This window comes from Dama dama, chromosome 26, assembly GCF_033118175.1.
Source record: "Dama dama isolate Ldn47 chromosome 26, ASM3311817v1, whole genome shotgun sequence".
In the NCBI taxonomy this organism is placed as follows: domain Eukaryota; kingdom Metazoa; phylum Chordata; class Mammalia; order Artiodactyla; family Cervidae; genus Dama; species Dama dama.
This window is the reverse complement of record NC_083706.1, coordinates 42,211,033-42,231,773: the sequence shown is the minus strand read 5'-3', so window position 1 is coordinate 42,231,773 and position 20,741 is coordinate 42,211,033. Positions and strand designations below refer to the sequence as shown.

Sequence of the window (20,741 nt, the reverse complement as noted above, 5' to 3'; positions counted from 1 at the left end):
ATTTCTCTAAATCTGTTCTCGAAAGTTGGCATTCCATTTGCTGTGTACATGGGGTTACACTGTTACAGAGTATATTTGATGAACTACTACTTTCCATGTATCCAGTTAGATAACATGACAGTGTGACCATGCAATTAACTAATAAACATCAGAACTGTTTCTAAAGAAATTGGGCTGTTAATACTTAGAAAAGGGTATAAGAAGAGAAAATTTACAAAGTCAGAGGTCACTTAAAGTCCGTAGCACTTAAATCTTGGGTTCAAAACAGGCCTGGCATGGAATTTAAACTTTCAGAAGCTATTCTGGTAAAAGACGAAGTTCCAATCTTCTTCATTTGTAAGGCAGGATCCACACTTTATCCCCCTAGTAATGTGATCCCAAGTTTATACAAGCAAAATGCCTTGCAATAGTGTGACTAATAAAGAAATTTGCTTCATTTCAAAATCCACCCAAATCCATGTTTATAGATCTTGTTAGAAAAATAGAGATGGAAGGTTGTAATAAGACAAATACAATAACAAGAATATAGATCAATGACTGTCTTTTCAAAAGGAACGTGAATTTGGTTTGACTCAATAATAAAGATTATCAAACAGCCGATACCAATATTTCTAGAATATAAAAAGAACCCATCAAGTCTATATCCTTTAACATTCAGACTTTTCTTGGTGGTTTATATTCATGGCAAATATTAGCATTAAGAGTGTATTGCAAATAGTAAAACTATGAATATAAAATAAAGGAACTAATGTGGATCAACAAGAAGGATCCTGCAGGAAATGAGTAAATTACCAGTATAACCACTACCACATGGTATATTTCCCACAAATTTTTAAAGTTTTTGCTTTCTCTGTAACAACTTTATGGCCTATAAAACTTGGATTGGTTATAGCAGTTAAAATGTACCTGTGCTAAAAATCCTGGTCCAACTTGAATGTTGGAAAATCCAAGAAACAGCCAGGCATTTAGGTGTGTTCGCAGCAAAGGATGCTTACTCGTGTTTGGGACTTGTGTTAAGAAAGGCTTGGGCAGGGCTTTCCCGGTGGGTCAGTGCTTCAGAATCCACCTCCCAATGCAGGGGACACAGGTTTGATCCCTGGTCTGGGAAGATCCAACATGCCGCTGGGCAGTAAGCCCATGAGCCACAGCTATTGAAGCCTGCACACCCTAGAGCTTGTGCTCAAGAGAAGTCATTGCAATGAGAAGCCCAAGCGTGGCGACTAGAGAGTAGTCCCAGTTCTCTGAAACTAGTGAAAATCCTGTGCACAGCAACAAAGACCCAGTACAGCCATAAACAAACAAACAAATATATATATATATATATTTTTTTTCAAAGGAAGTCCTGGGTAGCTAAGATTAGGAGCAGACACACATTGGCATCTATCACAACCATAACCATAAGGTTGATGTTTCTTTCTGGAATGGGTGCTGACTTGGGAAGTATATGAGGATTCTTTACGGTCCCAAAAGGCCAATATGACTGTTGTTGTTCAGTTGCCCAGTCATGTCCAACTCTTTGCAAGCCCATGGATTGCAGCACACCAGGCCTCCCTGCCCCTCACCATCACCTGGAGTTTGCCCAAGTTCATGTTCATTGTATCAGTGATGCCTTCCAGCCATCTCATCCTCCCTTTCCAGATGTTCTGATTTTCAGAGAGAGTAGTATCCACCCTCCCCCCACAACTTCTGTTTGGTCCTAAGTCATAGTCTCATTTGAGAAAACCATATTTGACAGTGACATAACTCTTGGGAAATACTCATTATCAGGATGGTGAAAAAAGAAAATAACACAGAGACTTATATTTTGTTTTGCTTTTTTTTTTTTTTACTTATTTCACTCCAAGTTAGCCAACCAATATTGGGACTGAGGGATTAAAGAGGAACAAAAAATTGCCAGATGTTTTAGAGGAATCCACTGTGGGCTACTTGGGCTGCTAGTGTCTTTTATACTTTCAAAGACAGGAGAAAGTGGGACATGAAACTCAGGTCAACAGGGTTCACTTCATGGATGAATCTTACATGGCAACATGAATTGGACCCTAACAAAGAAGACTTCATATGTTTCAATACCAGGCCACGTGCTCTAGGCCACTGAATCAGCCTATTCAGACTGCCAACCAGACATTTTATAAAACAGAATATATGAGGTATTTGGAGTGCTATTTAGTATTTAGCCAAATTTACTGCCCCAAATTAAATACCTTCCAAAATTACCGATGACAGAAGTGAAACCTTTAAAGCTAGGTCACTTAATGGCATGTAATAGGAGACTGCAGGTGGATAACAATTTTTCTGTTGATTCATTGCTTAGAAGATAATTATAGTTTTCTCACATAAGGAAATGTTCTTCATAAAAATTGTCTAGTCTTGTTCTCAGCTCCTTCAAAATAATTTCAGATTTCCACCCTGTCTGGCTTATTCTTCCTAATACAATTAATCAATTATTAATATTTATCTCCAGAGCTACATTGTTCAACATAGTAGCCAGTAGCCGGCCACATGGGACTACTGAACACTTAAAATGCAGCTCATCCAAATTGAGATGTGCTCAAGTGTAAGTGGCAACTCACTCCAGTGTTCTTGCCTGGAGAATCCCAGGGACGGGGGAGCCTGGTGGGCTGCTGTCTATGGGGTCTCAGAGAGTTGGATACGACTGAAGCGACTTCGCAGCAGCAGCAGCAAGTGTGAAATATACGCTCACTTTCAGACGGTAAAGAATCTTCCTGCAATGTAGGAGACCCCAGGTTGATCCCTGGGTCGGGAAGATCGCCTGGAGAAGGGAATGGATACCCACTCCAGTATTCCTGCCTGGAGAATTCCAGGGACAGAAGAGCCTGGCAGGCTACAATCCATGGGGTCACAAAGAGTTAGATACGACTGAGTGACTAACATATTTTCAAAGATGTAGAATGAAACAAAAAGTATAAAATACTTCATTAATAATTTTATATTAATTACATGTTGGAATCATATTTTGGAAGAGTGAGTTAAAAGATCTTAAAACTTTTTTCACTGACTTCATCTTACTTTTGAGAATGTGGTTACTGGAAAATTAAAAAGTATATACATGTCTTGCACTGTATTTCAGCTGGACAATGTTGATCTAGAAATCTTCTAGTGTGTGTGCTCGGTCGTGTCTGACTCTTTCGATCCCCTGGATTGTAGCCTGCTATGCTCCTCTGTCCATGGGATTATCTAGGCAATAATACTGGAGTGGGCTGCCATTTCCTTCCCCAAGAAATCTTCTAGATAATTATATTATTCTTAAATATTTATATATTTAATACTCATTGGTTTCCCTAGTGGCTCAGATGGTAAAGAATCTGTTTGCAATCCTGGAGACTGGGGTTCCATCCCTACGAAGGGAAGATCCCCTGGAGAAAGGAATGGCAACCCACTCCAGTATTCCTGCCTGGACAATTCCATGGACAGAGGAGCCTGATGGGCTACAGTCCATGGGGTTGCAAAGAGTGGGACATGACTGAGCAACCAACACTATTTTAAATATTATATATATTTAATACTTAAACTTAACTTCCTTATCAATCTTTGTCCCAATAATAGTGAATGAAAAGGTATGTACAGTTTGAAGTTTATCTTTTTTCACTCTGTTCATTAATACACAATATTGTTATGAGTTAGCAACAACAGCATTTTGAGACAAGTGCTGTGTACTGGATATTGGGATGGCTGGTTTCCCAAGATAAACTGAAACACCCAGGGAGAAAACTGAAGAGCAAGAAAGCTTAATCCTCTGCTTTGTGTGAAAGATGTTAGCACCTATGTTAACACTTGGGTAATTTATTGCTTTGCTTTGCTTTCCTTCTCAAAACCTGTTTCTCTTACCAAATCTCAAACACAGGGCTAATAATACAGCAACTTAGGAGAACTTGCCAGTTGTTGCTAATGGCCCATGTCAGTGGCTCTTTTGACCATGAAAACCCTAAATAAGCTGATTTTCCCAGCTCGAGGGTCTTGGTTCATCGGACCCTTGGTAAACCCGGAGATGGCGGTGGTGGTAGCACATGGCTCAGGGGTGCGGATGGGGGTTGATTCTTACAACCAGCAGTACTGTTGTTACAACCAGCTTTTAGACTTAAAGGCCATCAACATAAAAATACTCCTTCTTGTGCCATCCTCAATAAAATGAACAATATGGCTGTTCAGCTCCCACACAGATACATTTCACACATTTTGCTTCATGGCAAGTCTCTAATTTTTTTTCTAGGAGAAAGAGCTCAAATTCCTTGGCTTTCTTTGTTTGCTCTTCAAACCTCCATTATTTTAATTGCCCTCCTTTGGAATGTCACTGCCAGAATCAAAAGTAGCACTTCTTGGCTCTGACTTGCCTTTGAGGCTGATTTAAGGGGGAAGCAGAACTTTCATTGGCAGGAAAAGTCCAGGCTTCTCTGACCATGTTGACATGCTAAATGGGGAACCCATGGGGTCATAACTGACCACTCCCTGTCACCACCCCCCAGGGGAGCTTTACAAGGCAAGGGAGGAGGGATGATCAGGGTTTTCAAATTCTGCTCATGGCTATTCTAGACTTTAAATACTTAATTGGAGTTCCTTGGCAGGACAGTCATGGACATTGAGAGAATGTGCTCAGGATCAGTGAATAAAATTATCTTCCTTATTATACTGTCTGTGAAGAGGAGGAAACAGAGGGAATAAGGTAAAAGCAAGAAGTTATTCTGTCAACCAGAAAAATTCATTTACTACACAGCGAGTCTTCAGTAGAGTCTAAAGTTGTAAACTGATTTCATGATTCAAAAAACACACAAACTTTTAAGAGTCAATGTTATAAAAAGTACTCATTTATATGTTTCAAAGATAGCACCAAGTATTTGAGGAATCCGTCTCTACCCATCTCTGAGATAATAGTGGAAGGCTCAATAGATAAAAGCCACTGGATCTCAATGTGAATTTCCACCTCTTGGTTTTCTAAAATAACAATGTGATCCTATATTATTAATAATAGCAGATCCAGGACTACAATTAAACCTGTTCTTTGCTGCTCGGAGTGTTCAATCCAGGGAACATGGTTTTCATTCTTATTCGTAGCTGCCTGGTAATAAAGAAGTAAAAAAAAAAAAAATCTTCTTACCATGTTAATTTCTGTTTTGACCAATGTACGCTGGTAGTGCAAGATGTGAGAACAGGGGGGAAGTGATGAAGGGAGTATGGAAACTCCAAACTAGCTTAGCAAATTTTCTCTGAGTTTAAAAGTTTTCCAAAATAAATAATTAAAAAAGATCTTATTACTGCTGAAGAGTCAGTAAAGCAAAGTTTGGATAAGAAAGTCAAGGATAGGAAGGGGTGCTTTGCAAAAATGTTCCTGTTCAAACAAGAGGTGAGGGGTTGAAAGAGGATCAAAAAATTCTTTGAGCTATAAAGTTTGGTACTAAATATTCAGACCATTTACTAATTGATTCCTATGTTAGTCAACGAAAACTGAGAAGTACAATGGCTCCTGCAGTTAGCTAAGGATTGAGTTGTAATAGATATTCTTAATTAATGCAGCTAATGCATTGGCTAAATTGCCTTATAAGTGGTGACTCAAGAATTTCTACATTTGAGGGCACAGGTATGCCAGTTTGGTTAAAGTAGGATCTAAGTGAGAATGAGGGGAAGGGATAGTTAGGGAGCTTTGACCGAACAGGTACACACTGCTATATTTAAAATGGATAACCAACAAGGCCCTGCATATAGCACAGGGAACTCTGCTCAACGTCATATGGCAGCCTGGATGGGAGGGGAGTTTGAGGAAGAATGGATACACATATATGTAAGGCTGAGTCCCTTTGTTGTCCACCTGAAACTATCACAACTTTGTTAACTGGTTATCAGTTCAGCTCAGTTCAGTTGCTTAGTCGTGTCCGACTCATTGCAACCCCATGGAATGCAGCACACCAGGCCTCCCTGTCCATCACCAACTCCCGGAGCTTGCTCAAACTCATGTCCATTGAGCCAGTGATGCCGTCCAATCATCTCATCCTCTGCCATCCCCTTCTCCTCCTGCCTTCAATCTTTCCCAGCATCAGGGTCTTTTCTAATGAGTCAGTTCTTCACATTAGGTGGCCAAAAGATGGAGCTTCAGGTTCAGCATTAGTCCTTCCAATGAATATTCTAGACTGATTTCCTTTAGGATGGACTGGGGTTGGATCTCCTTGCAGTCCAAGGGACTCTCAAGAGTCTTCTCCAACATCATAGTTCAAAAGCATCAATTTTTTGGCACTCAGCTTTCTTTATAGTCCAACTCTCACATCCATATACGACTACTGGAAAAACCATAGCTTTGACTAGACAGACATTTGTTGGCAAAGTAATGTCTCTGCTTTTTAATATGCTGCTTTTTAGTTGGTCATAGCTTTTCTTCCAAGGAGCAAGCATCTTTTAATTTCATGGCAGAAGTCACCATCTACAGTGATTTTGGAGCCCCCCAAAATGAAGTCTCTCAGCATTTCCATTGTTTCCCCATCTATTTGCCATGAAGTAATGGGACCAGATGCCATGATCTTAGTTTTCTGAATGTTGAGCTTTAAGCCAACTTTTTCACTCTCCTCTTTCACTTTCATCAAGAGGCTATTTAGTTCTTCTTCATTTTCTGCCATAAGGGTGGTGTCATCTGTGTCTCTGAGGTTATTGATATTTCTCCCAGCAATCTTGATTTCAGCTTGTGCTTCATCCAGCCTGGTATTTTGCATGATGTACTCTACATGTAAGTTAAATAAGCAGGGTGACAATATACATCCTTTATGTACTCCTTTCCTGATTTGGAACCAGTCTGTTGTTCCATGTCCAGTTCTAACTGTTGCTTCTTGATCTGCATACAGATTTCTCAGGAGGCAGGTCAAGTGGTCTGGTATTCCCATCTCTTTAAGAATTTTCCACAGTTTGTTATGATACACACAGGCAAAGGCTTTGGCATAGTCTAAAGCAGCAACAGATGTCTTTCTGGAACTCTCTTGCTTTTTCAGTGATCCAGTGGATGTTGGCAATTTGATCTCTGGTTCCTTGATGGGGTAAATCCAGCTTGAACATCCAGAAGTTCACGGTTCACATACTGTTGAAGCCTGGCTTGGAGAATTTTGAGCATTACTTTACTAGTGTGTGAATGAGTGCAGTTGTGCAGTAGTTTGAGCATTCTTTGTCATTGCCTTTCTTTGGGATTGGAATGAAAACTGACCTTTTCCAGTCCTGTAGCCACTGCTGAGTTTTCCAAATTTGCTGGCATATTGAGTGCAGCACTTTCACAGCATCATCTTTTAGGATTTGAAATCGCTCAATTGGAATTCCATCACCTCCACTAGCTTTGTTCGTAGTGATGCTTCCTAAGGCCCACATGACTTTGCATTCCAGGATGTCTGGCTCTAGGTGAGTGATCACACCATCATGGTTATCTGGGTCATGAAGATCTTTTTTGTATAGTTCTTCTGTGTATTCTCACCACCTCTTCTTAATATCTTCTGCTTCTGTTAGGTCCATACCATTTTTGTCCTTTCTTGTGCCCATCTTTGCATGAAATGTTCCCTTGGTATCTCTAGTTTTCTTGAAGAGATCACTAGTTTTTCCCATTCTGTTGTTTTCCTCTATTTCTTTGCACTGGTCACTGAGGAAGGTTTTCTTATCTCTCCTTGCTAGTCTTTGGAACTCTGCATTTAAATGGGTGTATCTTTCCTTTTCTCCTCTGTGTTTCACTTCTCTTCTTTTCTCAGCTGTTTGTAAGGCCTCCTCAGACAACCATTTTGCCTTACCCCAATAGAAAATATAAAGTTAAAAAAAAGAGGACCTAGGGGACATCAAGACTTTTTTTTTTTTTTTCATTTTTATTATCTGCTTTGGAAGATCAATTAGTGTGGGAGGTGAAGGTGATGACAGAGCAGGGCTAAAGCTACACTAGGTGTTGTTGTCACTTTCAGGAGGACAGACAGTGGTCCACCAAAACCCACTCCCCTTCTTCCTTAGTGAAGACAGTTTCTGCTGAGCACATTTTCCAGCCTCCCTGCCATTAGATGTGGCCACGTGGTCAAGTTCTCACCAATAGAAAAGATACGTGCCCCTCTGGTGGTCCATTTCTCCAGCATCAGACATCATTCCTCCACATCCTTCCCCTTCCCACTGGGACCCAGATGTGGCAGGGGACCTTGCCCAAGCCATTAACATGACCCCAAAGCCCTAGAGTATGGCAGAGCATGAAGACAGAAGGGTCTTGCAGTAAGTGCATCTAAACATGCCCTGAGCCACCATATAAAAAAGTCTGGCTATCCTGAAGCTGATGTGCTGGAGAAATCATGGAGTGAGACCACATGGATATGCAGAGAGAAGCTGAAGGGATCCTGGCTGATCTGGCCCCTACAGACTGGGTGTTTCTGGCCCAGGCATCAGACGGTATGAAAGAACAGCCTTAGAGATGACCCCAGCCTGTCCTGTCTGACTGCAACATCATGAGACCCTGAGCCAGAACCACCTGGCAGAGCCTCTCCTGAACTCCTGACTCACAGAAACCCTGAAAGATTAGAAATGATTGTTGTTGTTCCAAACCACTAGGCCCTGGAGTGATTTGTAATGCAGCAAGAGATAACCCGAACAGCCTCTATTATAACAGATCAGCCTTACCATATATGCCAGGTCTTTAACTCTCTATGAAAATTATCCTTAAAAAACAAAACACACACTTCCCTCCCCTCGACCGCACACACAAAGCCTCACAGTTCATTCACATGTGTCATTACTTTTGGAACATTTTATGGATGGGAAAAAAAGATAGGTTACATCATGCTCAAAGTTGAACTGTGAATCAGAGACTATGGTTTCTGATTTCTAGCCCATTATTTCTGATATTTGGCTATAGGTTCACTAGTGGCTCAGATGGTAAAGAATCTGTCTGCAATGTGGGAGACCTGGGTTCGATCCCTGGCTTGGAACGATACCCTAGAGGAGGGCATGGCAGCCCACTCCAGTATTCTTGCCAGGAGAATCCCCATGGACAGAGGAGCCTGGCAGGCTACAGTCATGGGGTTGCAAAGAGTCAAACGATTGAGCTGCTAAGTACAACACACACAGCATAGATTCACAGAATAGGGCAGAAAAAGAGTATAGAGATCAGGAAATGATGCACTAAACATAAGCTACTTGTTTAAAGTGCACAATACCAATGTGCCAATAGTGTGTGTGTGTGTGTGTGTGTGTGTGTGTGTAGGAATGAATGAATATATGCCCAACTGTGTGTACAGAAAGAGCTCAGTGGACCAGCCAGAAATCAAGTTCTAGGCGTCTCTCCTATAGAGGATTTGCATTTGTGCCCTGGCTCTGTACCATGGAGGTTTGTATTGCAGTTTTTTTTTTTTTTTTTTGGCTGTACTGCTTGGCATTTGGAATCTTAGTTCCCTGACCAGGGATTGAACCTGCACCCCTTCAGTGGAAGCCTGGAATCATAACCACTGGACCACCAGAGAAGTCACTGTATTGCAGCCTTTGAATCTCTGGTTTCCTCACTTGTTAGTGAGGCAGCTGGACTAGCTGACTTCCCCAGGTCCCATCCAACTGCAGGGATACAGTCCCAACCCTGAAATAAACACCAAGTCACATGGATGCCACATCTGCATGGCCCATTCCTAGCTGGAATCACAGGACAAGCAGTAACCACAAAATAGCAATTTCCTTCTACATTCTATTAATGTCAGGTCTTCAATGACGAAACATATATCACTGACTTTGCTAAAGGCTAAAAAAACTTCTATTTTTTCACTTAGACTAAATCACAATCTATGCTCTGGCTTCTTTTTTGTTTTTGTGGAAATATCCGTCTCAAGGCAGTAATGCAACAATGAGCTGTATACACAGGCCCCCTCTGCACTGAGCATGCTCAGTCCCCAAAACATCTCTGCTCACTTGGGAGGCAGGATTAGGTTAAATAACATTTCTTAAAGAAAAAGGAGGAGGAAGGAGAGGAAAAACCCAAGTAACTAACAATAGCACTCTGAGAAAATAAACCATCCATAAAGTACACTAAACATTTTCTCAGAGGAAAAAAGAGGAGGAAGAGAATTCAAAGCGTCTAACAATAGAGATCTGAGTGAATAAATCCATCTAGAAAGTACAATATTAAACTATTGAATGTCATGCCCTTTCAAATCCTTAAGGGCAGAAAATGGTCATAATAGTTGAGTAAAACGGGTGGTTTATAAAACATAGGTACAATGTGATTCTAAATTTGAATTAAAAATGCCACTTATTTATTATCCACATTAGAAAAAGGATTCAAAAGATGCAGAATACGATATTGACCTTGGTTTTACAAAGTAGGAGAATGGATGGTTTTTCCTTTGATATTTACCTCTCAATACCACTTTTCCTCAATGTGTACCACTTTTATAATCTGCAAAAGTTATTTAAAGAAACTAAAAATCACAACATCAGTGTGTAACAAATATTTAAATATTTTCAATTAAGAGAATTAATTTCTAAGTTCATATGATTAATGAAAATGAATGCCAAATATATACATCTTCTCTCAAATATATTAGTTATCACTATATTAAAATAAAAAACAAAATAAAAGTCAGACTCCACTGTGCAACAGCATTGACTACAACCCATGCCTTTTTCTTTCCAATTATTCCTCCTAACAAAAGAATTTCTCACCAATAAGCACTCAACGTGGAAGCTGCATTTACTTGGTCACCTTTGGTGACCACTAGACTCAGACTAGATTCCATCACTACAGTTGCTAAGTATAAAGTTTGCAAACATTTATTTTGTTCCCCAGCTTAACCTGCATGAACCTCATAAAGAAAGCACATGAAAATACTCAGCAGCCACTGCACGAACACTTAGGTTTTATTTTTCTCCCCAGAGTCACCAACATCAAGCTCTCTAGATTATTTCAACCTAACTTTAAGGGGAGACCAAATTCAAACCAAAACAAGACAAAAACCTTTGAAGGCAGACTGCAGTTCAGAGGGAGGAAAAAAAAAATCACCTTCTAGATTAATTCTATTATTGGAGAACACTTTTCAGTCCAGAGCAATAATAACAGAACACTTGTAATATATTCAAGCGAGCGGCTGGCCCTGCGCAGTGTGGTGGAGAAAATCCCCGCGACAGTTTCTCACCGAGGCGGTTGGGCTCGGCTGCTCCAGCAGGAAGGACCGAGGGTGTCGAGCATCGGTTCCCCAGACACATCCACGTTTGCACCTACCTGGGCTCTGCCCAGGCGGAGCCACATCGTCTGCCTTCAGCTGATGCACTGACCTCACTGGGAGCTCAGTCAGGTAAAACCAGAAGTCTTTACTAGTCTGTGCAGCTCCTTCCGCAGAAATATTGCATGAGTCAGCTTTTATCTCTCAAAACCCAACACACAAAGGCTTTACAAAAACCTGATTGGCAACTTTCTCCCTGCCTTTTTCCCCCTGGTGTGCAGACCACAGACTTCAGCATCACTAAGAGCCTTAAATGAAACATGACATCATTCAATTGAGAAACAGGACAATAGACACCACTGTGGGTAACTTGAAAATGCACACTTCGCTGAGCAACACCCTGCCACTGACATTCTTTTGTGAACATCAAATACAACCCACACTCGCCTGCAGCTGCTCAGGCTCTACCTTCCTGGCTCCAGCCACTGTTCTCATTAAACTCTGCAAAAGCAGCAAGATCTCGGAGCCCTGGTAGTTTCAAGTGCACCTCCCGACTTTTAAATCTGTTTCAAAGGAAGTGGAAACATGTCTCCTATAAGTTTTAAAGTGAAGTTTCGGAATGGGGATGGGGCAGAGAATAACACACCACTGACAGAAGTTTGAATCCTTAGTTTCCCTTAAGGAGACAATGAATACAGTGTCAAGTAAGCAAGGTTACGCAAGAATACATTTGAGTATTTTAAAAACAGTACTGAAAAATCTATCTGAAGACAAATAGCTAAAATGTAAACTTACAGGTATTTCTTAGACAAACAGTTTAGTTCTGTGATTTTATATTCATAAATACTAAGTAGTGAAGAGACACAATGATCTAACTTGCACACTTCAGTAGGAAAGAGCTTCTAATTATTTTGGGTTTCCATTTCCCTAAGGCTACCTGTCTTTCTCAAAATGCTAGATCTATTTTTATATCAAGATTCAAAAGGTTCATATTTGAGAAAGATATTGAGTTCTTTAGATGAAGGTCTTCAGAAGTACAAAAATGTTCTTGAAAACTGATACCACTGCACCGTGGAGATAAAACTCAAGGTTTGGATTACGCCCATGTATAGATACCTAAAACTAAACTACTTCAGAGCATCAAAATCCTTTAAATAGAAGTTCCATTTAAAGCATTCATTTGTGGTTATGAAAAATAACATTAGCTGATCATCTTTAATATAGCTACTTCTAGCATACCTATTAAGTGATTTTAAACTAACAACATAATAGGATAATTTGTTTTAATGCCCGCTTCCTCTCAAATAAAGCTGAACACATACAGGGTTACTTCAGTGGGCCATTCTGATGGAAATTGATCAGTCACTTCAGAAGACAACTTGGAATAATCCGCCTCCCCCTCAAATTTACCAGTTTGATGGGAATCACTTAGGCACTGATGCTAAAAGAGCAGTTTGAGAGGAAGGGGCCTCCTTGGGCTGTTCAGATTCTCTTAACCCTCTGTCTGTCCTCCATGGTGACCTCTGTTGCCCTCCAAAATGATATCCACCCTACCTGTGTCCAAGTCCTCTTTTTCTGCCTAATTAAGAGTCAGCTGAAATCTTATGAGCCTCATCTAACTTTCCATAACCACTCTACTTCACTGCTCTTTCCATCTGTTAAATGACTGTTTATTACACTTACAGAGTCATGTGGTCTTAGGTTTATTTTCTAATTATCTCTGTCCTACCCTGGATTATTAGCTTAGAGAGCAGGGAAGTTTCCTATGCTGTAGATTTGATATTCATGCAGAAGACCCAGAGATCTACATTCTGTGATGGGATGGTATATGCAATGGCTCTTGGCTTCTTGGCCATGCCATATAGCATGTGGGATCTTAGTTTCCTGATGAGGGATCAAATCCTACTCCCTTACACTGGAACTCGAATTCTTAACCATTGGACTACCAGGGAAGTCCTTGCCCTATTGTCTTGCCACTAGACTTTTGTCCATGCAACAAAATTAATCCCAAGACAAGTAAAAGGCGCAAATACTAGTATCCTAGTATACTAGAGCTTTGGTGCTGGAGAAGACTCTTGAGAATCCTTTGGACAGCAAGAAGATAAAAACGAGTCAATCCTAAAGGAGATCAACCTGAATATTCATTGGAAGGACTGGCACTGAAACTGAAGTTCTAATACTTTGGCCACCTGATGCAAAGAGCCAACTCATTGGAAAAGACCCTGATGCTGGGAAAGATTGAGGGCAGGAGGAGAAGGGGGTGACAGAGGATGAGATGGTTGGATGGCATCACCAACTCAATGGACATGAGTTTGAGCAAATTCCGGGAGATGGTGAAGGACAGGCAAGCCTGTGTGCTGCAGTCCACAGGATTGCAAAGAGTTGGACACAATTCAGTGACTGAACAACAACAAGGTGGGAAAACCACTCTCACTGGGATGCAGCTCTTATTAATTCCCTTGCAACTCTGGTTATAGGCAGCTCAGGAGCCATTCACAGTGTCCTTGCCAGGAGTGGAGATCTAGGGGTAGAAGAGCAGCTTCCACAGGACATGCCTGCAGCCAGCAGGACACACACCAGCCAGCAAGTCAAGTGCAGGCCAGTCTTGTGGCCTAACTGGAGGAAGACCAGAAAGCCCCATTATTTAAAAACATCCTTTCCCAGAATCAGTCTGCCAGTCCACTAAGAGAAACCAGTTGTTTTTGGTTGGGACCTCTCTGGAGATCCAGTGGTTAAGACTTCACCTTCCAATGCAAGGAGTGTGGGTTCAATCCCCGGTCAGGGAGACAAGATGCTACATACCTTGCAAATAAAAAACCAAAACATAAAATGGAAACAGTATTGTAACAAATTCATTAAAAACTTTTAAAAGCATCCATATTAAAAAAATTTTTTTTTCAAAGTAATTCTTTTTGGTTTAAGGTAAAAGTTGTCTGTTAAGACTCTAATGTTCCCTGGGAAGGGTTACAGAGTCATTGCCACAGTGGTGTCATAAGGCTGAACCTCCTTCTGGGATCCACGTAGGTCTTTTAGGAAGGAGGCAGGAAGGGGGTTGGGAGGCAGGGCTGGGAGACTGCGGGGAGGAAGCACAGATAACACGCGGCTCTGGGGACTCGACAGGGTTTGACCTAGTGGACAGACTCTGCTGACTTTGCAGCCAGGCAACAGCTCCAAGAAGCTGGGCAATGAAGGATGAAAGAGCGGCCTGGAAAAAGCAGGAAGGACAGAGACGTGCAGACATTTTTCAGATTCAAGGAAAGATTTTGCCTCATATCATCCATACTGGGTAAGGCAGGTTTAAACAATCAGCTTACATTTTCAGATACAAAGGTGCTAGAAGTTATAAGGGAGTATTTCAAATCACAACTAATATTTTATATATCAAGCATAACAATTTAAAAGCTGGATGCCAGGGGATCTGTTTATTTTGCGATTTAAGATAGCGCCACTGTGACATTTCCCCAGACAAATGGTAAAACCAACCATTACTAATGAACAGGCCACTGACAAAACAGCCTTAATATATATTTGTGCGTTTGTGCTCAGTCGTATCCAACTTGGCGACCCCATGGACAAAGCCCGTCAGGCTCGTCAGGCTCCTCTGTTCATGGAATTTTCCAGACAAGAATACTGGAGTGGGTTGCCATTTCCTACTCCAAATAAATATACATTTTTAGTCTATTAGAACTTTTTTCTTTGAAAGAAAAAGGCATGAAATTACATTTTCTAGGCTCATGTCGTAGAATAAATGTGCATGCCAAGAGGCATCACGTGTCCACTGATGTCCCTTAGGATGATGACCTTCCTCATGAAAGTGAGATATCATGTACTAACACCCTTCTGCCTTGCAGGCTTTGTTTACTAAAAATCTATATACACTATTTCAAGCTACTCTCCACCCAGAAAATCTCACCAGCTATAAACTGCCTTGCTATTGTGATATAAACCAAACTGTTAAACAAACAAAAGAGCTCATCTGTTTTTTTCTTTTTCAAGGACTATTGTCAAAGTGAAATAACTTTAATGATAAGCAACTTTGTCTTCACAAATTTAATAAGTGTTTACTGTCAGCAAAAGACATAGGTTTAAGGCAGAGGAAAGACCTCAAGTCAAGGGGATATTAAATGAAAGGAGTATTTTTTGTTAATCATGGAGTATTGAATCTAACAAGAGAAACCAAACTATAAATAACCAATAGTTAGACAGAGATACAGATGTGTGCTCAGTCACATCTGACTCTTTGCCACCCCATGGACTGTAGCCCACCAGACTCCTCTGTCCATGGAATTTTCCAGGCAAGAATACTGGAGTGGTTTGCCATTTCCTCCTCCAGGGAATCTTCCTGACCCAGGGATCGAACCTGCATCTCCTGCAGGCAGATTCTTTACCACTAGCTCCACCTGAGAAGCCTAATCAATAGTTACCAGTACTCAAATTATCCAACTGAAAATATAATTCCTCATCCTCTGTTGCACAAAAATGTCCGTACCAAGGCATAATGGTAAGAACGTTAGCAAACAGACAACAAATTCACAACACTTTGTCATGGCTCACCCTTACCTTGCCTATCAAGTCGCAGTTCAACTTCTCCATCATATACCAGTTCGCCATGAAAACCACCCGAGATAGCCTGCAAAGACACACATCCTGGGGACTCTAAAGTCGTGTTGTTTCAGGAGTTCCTCCATGGCCTCTCTTCTCTGTCTCTGTGATAATCATTAGCTCTGTTTTTTTTTACTCTGTTCTTTTATTAGGATATTTTGGTCTTTACTGTCCAGAGATGATGAAATCAAGGCTTGGTTATTTCTGAACTGAACAATTTTTAGATACCAAGCAAGCAATATGTTACAAACAGCCTTTTGCTTTCAATACTAGATCAGTCCCATCTTTAAGGACACCACGGGAGGACTCACTGTGCTAAGCACAATGAACTAATTATCCCCCTAAGAATGCAGACTGTTTCCAGACACATTTTTCTCTGGGAGATAACGCACATCTAATCCATTCATAACTAAAGGCATTCAGCACAATCTATACTTTTGAAAATGCTCTTTCAAAAAATGTACTTGAACTTCTAGAAGGGGCTTGGAGACTCTTTTGAAATCCTGCAGCAGTATTTTCCAAAATAATAATTAAAACAAGAATCTACTATAGTTGCAGAGTGACAACCATGGAGGTTCATAACCTTTATGTGAGCCTGCAAAACCATTTCACATCCTGGCGGAGAAGAGAGACAGCCCCTTGGCCAGCCTTCCTCCGACAGCTCCAAGAGGATGGAGTGATGGGCAGGGCTTAGCTGGACATCTCCAGTTGCACCCCCATGCTGCAGACTCTGAGATAGTGGGCTCAGAGCGATAGTTCTCAAAAGTAATAGCGGTGAGGACATATGCTTGCCAAGGAGATATGGACAAGACACCCACAGTGGCCATGAATCATCTCTGAGCTCATTCTGAACCTGCGCCCCAGCAACTGCCACCCTTTAAAATCACCACCATCAGTCTTCTTCTTTAATCTTGAGACTAGCTTCAACATCACAGTGGCTGACAGCTGAACCTCTAGGTGTATGATCCGAGAGCAAATGATTTCGTCCAGGGGGAGGCTTTTTAACTTCCAGAACTGAAGGTTTAGAGCTTCTATTCATTTGGCCTCCTGAACCAATTCACAAGGACAATCCTAATTCAGGCAGAAATTTGTAAAAGGCCAAGTAAAGAGTTCACTCCAGGAAGGCAGAACTTACTCCCCTCTGTTAACAGAGTTGAGATGGCTTATTACTCTCTAGGTTTTTGTTTATTTGTTTGTTTGGTTTTTTTTTAAACCAAAGAAGGCAATGAGGCTGCCATCTTAGTTACGGTATTGCAATGGTCTCAAAACACCTGTCTGTTGATATGTGTCCTGGCACACACAGCAATGACCTGCTGACCATCTCCCTTCACACCTTCTCTCTGCATTAACTAAGAGCAGCCACCACTGACTCAGCCTTGCTAACCAGGTACATGGTTAATGCCAGGTTACATGCTGGGCTCAGTGAATGGATGTGGCTTTGCCTTCTAGAAGCTCCTGTCTGGCAAGACTGCACAAGCATCAGATAAACAATGACAAGCGTGATAAGTGTGATGAAGCAACAGCTCAGAGGTAACAAGAACTGTGTCCATAACATTTGCTCTATTTTCCTAAACTGGTCTCTCCCACTATTTTCAAGCTGCCCTTCAAGCAACATGAAAAACTGATAGTAACTTCACACTGACAGTAACATCAAGCTCATTGAGGCTGCCTGCACTCATATTTCCCTTTCAGTCTTAGAGAGCGAGCGCCGTTGGACTCATCTTTCATCTTATATTTAATTACTTGGTATCCAAGCTGAGCGCCAAGCTTGCTGAGAGTTTTTATGCGTCTAAACACTTGCCTAATTCCCGGTTCCCACAGAGGTACGTGAAGTAACTTGTTTATGTTAACAGAACAAAGGAAAGGAAATAGGCCTGTCTGTTAGGCTACAGGGTTAATCTTAATTAGGCCAAGAAACAAGTGTCACCAAATTTACTTTGGTTTATTCTGAATAAAAATTTTCGAGTCCTTTACCAGTATTAGATGAAAGAAAAAAAAAAAAAAGAGAGAGAGAGAAAGGAGAAAAAGCCAGAACATTCATATGAGCTGCTTGTAGAAGAGGTGGGATGAAGTGGTGGGGGTGGGGGGGATTCCCTCACTATCCACTGTGATCTAGACTCTACTTTAAAGAAGTATTTATTTAAATAATTAAATAAATTTAATTTAAAGTAAAATTGAAAAATAAAATAAAAACTTATGTGAAGGTGGTTCCCTGTGGGCAGACTCTCCCCCGCCTTCATTTTTCCATTTTTTTCCACCCGCCCTGCTCCCTGCTGGCTGGCTTCCAGTTGGGTTTGGCTGACAGTAGACACCAGTATTCTGAGCAGGAGGAGAAGGAAAGAGACGCTTTTCTGCCTTCTCCCTGGCTGATGAAGCATCTGGGGTTTAGCAGTGGCTGCAGCCAAGACACCCTGGTCTCCACGGTTCCAGCTCTCATGGGGCTCTCCTAACTCTTCCTTGTTCCCTGAGCCGTCGGGGTCCCTGCGGGTTATCCCTGAGGACAGTGGTTCAGGTTTCCTGCCGTTGCTGCGATCTCTGGGCGCCACACATTCCTTGCTGGCTCCCAAGGCCCAGCACCGTCCATGGAGCAGCCCCTTCATTAACCTCTCATTTGAACCAGCCGAGCGAATCCAGTTTCCTGCCAGGACCCCGCTGATCCAGTTTCATCCTGACCCCAGACTCTCTGGTCTGAAAAGCTGATAGCAGTCCAGTTTCACGTGCTTAGTTCGCATGTTTGACCACAGCTTTTCCCTAGGGGGTTTACTGCCCAATTTTCAGCCCTTTTTTGATTTACCGGCTGCTTGATTCAGGTCAATGAAATAAACAGTTAGAATCTATTTTGTGCTAGAAATAGATTTTGAATTTAATATCTACTGATATATTTAACTCAACAGATATTTATTGAGCAGCTACTATGTGTCAGGCCCTGTATAAGCGCTAAAGACACAGCAGTGAAGAAAATGCGTAACCACCCCTAACTTTCTGCAGTTTCTTTATGAGTGGGGGCTAGCTGGACGAAAATCCCATGATAACAGTGTTTCAATATTGGAAAGGTTCTTTGAGGTTTTGGATGGCTCAGTTGGTAAAGAATCTGTCTGCAATGCAGGAGACTCCGGTTCAATTCCTGGGTCAGTGATCTGCTGGAGAAGAGATAGGCTACCCACTCCCGTATTCTTGCGCTTCCCTTGTGGCTCAGCTGGTAAAGAATCCACCTGCAATGTGGGAGACCAGGGTTTGATCCCTGGGTTGGGCAAATCCCCTGGAGAAGGGAAAGGCTACCCACTCCAGTATTCTGGCCTGGAGAATTCCATGGACTATATAGTCCATGGGGTCACAAAGAGTTGGACACAACTGAGTGACTTTCACTTTTCACTTTCAATCTAACTCCTTATCTGGTGTTTGAATGATCACTTACAATAGCTCACAAAGTATGCCCAGTCTCTGCTCAGAGACTGTTAGTTACTAGACATTGACCACTGTTCACAGTCCATCACACTTTAGGCAAGCTAGTCTTTATTAAAGTTGTCTATAATCTTTAAAGTATTTTCTCACATGGAGCAGAAGTTCTTCAAGGACCACTGCAGGAAAACAAGACAGATCATACCTCACTTCCATCTTGAAGTTCGTTAATTATTTGAGATGCTATCAGGTCTCCCATTCATACTTGCCTCTTCATTCAAATATTTATTGAATAACTGCCCTAGGTGATTCCTGGAGGCAAGGGCTCAAGGGGTGGGGGTGGGGAGTTGCCCCTCATGTTGTGGGGAGCATGGGACAGTGTGGAACCCCCAGGAACACCTGCTTCAGGTGTCTCAAGATCTTGCTTTCCTGCAGCTTCCACCAAAAGGTTTTCAGGATCTCAAAAAATCCTCATGCCACTTACCAATGTAAAAAATCCTACAAAGACACTGCTTTTAGAGAAAGCCTTTTGGAAAAGAAATGTTCTTCTCTATCAGGTTTTTAGATGTAGCAACAGCACTCTGTCCTCCAAGGGCACAGAGTGTGACCGGGGGAGGGGACAGACACTGTATCATCACACGAACCAGTGTTCCTTCTACCTGAGATTGGATTCTGCAGAGATGGCATGGGGGGAGGGCTATGAAAACATAGCTTGGTCCAAGGGGACCAGGCCTAGTTTGGGGCTGGGGTCAGAGAAGGTTTCCCATGAGAAGAGTGTGTGAACTGACATTTGAAAGCTGAGAGGAAAGAAAGCTGGGGGAAGCCAAGCCAACAGACAAGATCCTCCAGGTCATTTTACTTCCCTTAAGCGTAGATGGCTGGTGTACCTAGCATTACGCCCACGGTGACCACTCGACCTAGATTTTTGTCTGGGCAATCTTGTTTGCAAATATCCTACTGCATACCACAGTTAATAACTATGTTTACTGAAACTCTGCCCCCTTATTAAAGAATCTTCTATTTCCTTCTCTACTCTGGGGTGACCCACCTTCTAATCTGCACACATCAGCCTCCCTTTTCGGGGCTTTTCCTTTATCCCCTCCACACACTGGGCAGAGCCACTTGGGCAGTAACCATGACTGTTCTTGTGCAACCGCCTCGACAGGGCCCCTTAGAAGGTGTGGTTACAGTAAATCACAACTTAAATGTCCCTGCCTGGCATTTTCATCTAGGTATAATCAGATCAAAATGAACACCAAAGGAGCCCGAAGGGGAGAAGTGGTCACGAAAGGACAGCCTGGAGGAGGGGCCCCCCCACTCCACTGCGGTGTTACTTCTAGGGGGTTTAGGGACTGACCCTGCACAGGTGAGCCTTGAGTACAGCCCAGGACCACTTGTTCACCTATTCCAGGACACTCAAAGCCAGGGACGACTTCCTGGTACCACTGTAGCTCCAAACATAAGACATCTGCTTAGGAATCTGCACACTCTTTTGTTTTGTTCTGTTCAGTCACTAAGCGGTGTCTGACGCTTTGAGATCCCCTGGAGCGCAACATGCCAGGCTTCCCTGTCCTTCGCTACCTCCCAGAGTTT

The 20,741-nt window shown here is 42.0% G+C and overlaps 1 protein-coding gene across 1 annotated transcript in view; it reads right to left on the bottom strand.

Moving 5' to 3' along the window:
- The window catches only part of PLEKHG1 (pleckstrin homology and RhoGEF domain containing G1), a 239,394-nt gene that overhangs the window by 99,842 nt on the left and 118,811 nt on the right, over nucleotides 1–20,741 (bottom strand). The window lies entirely within an intron of this gene.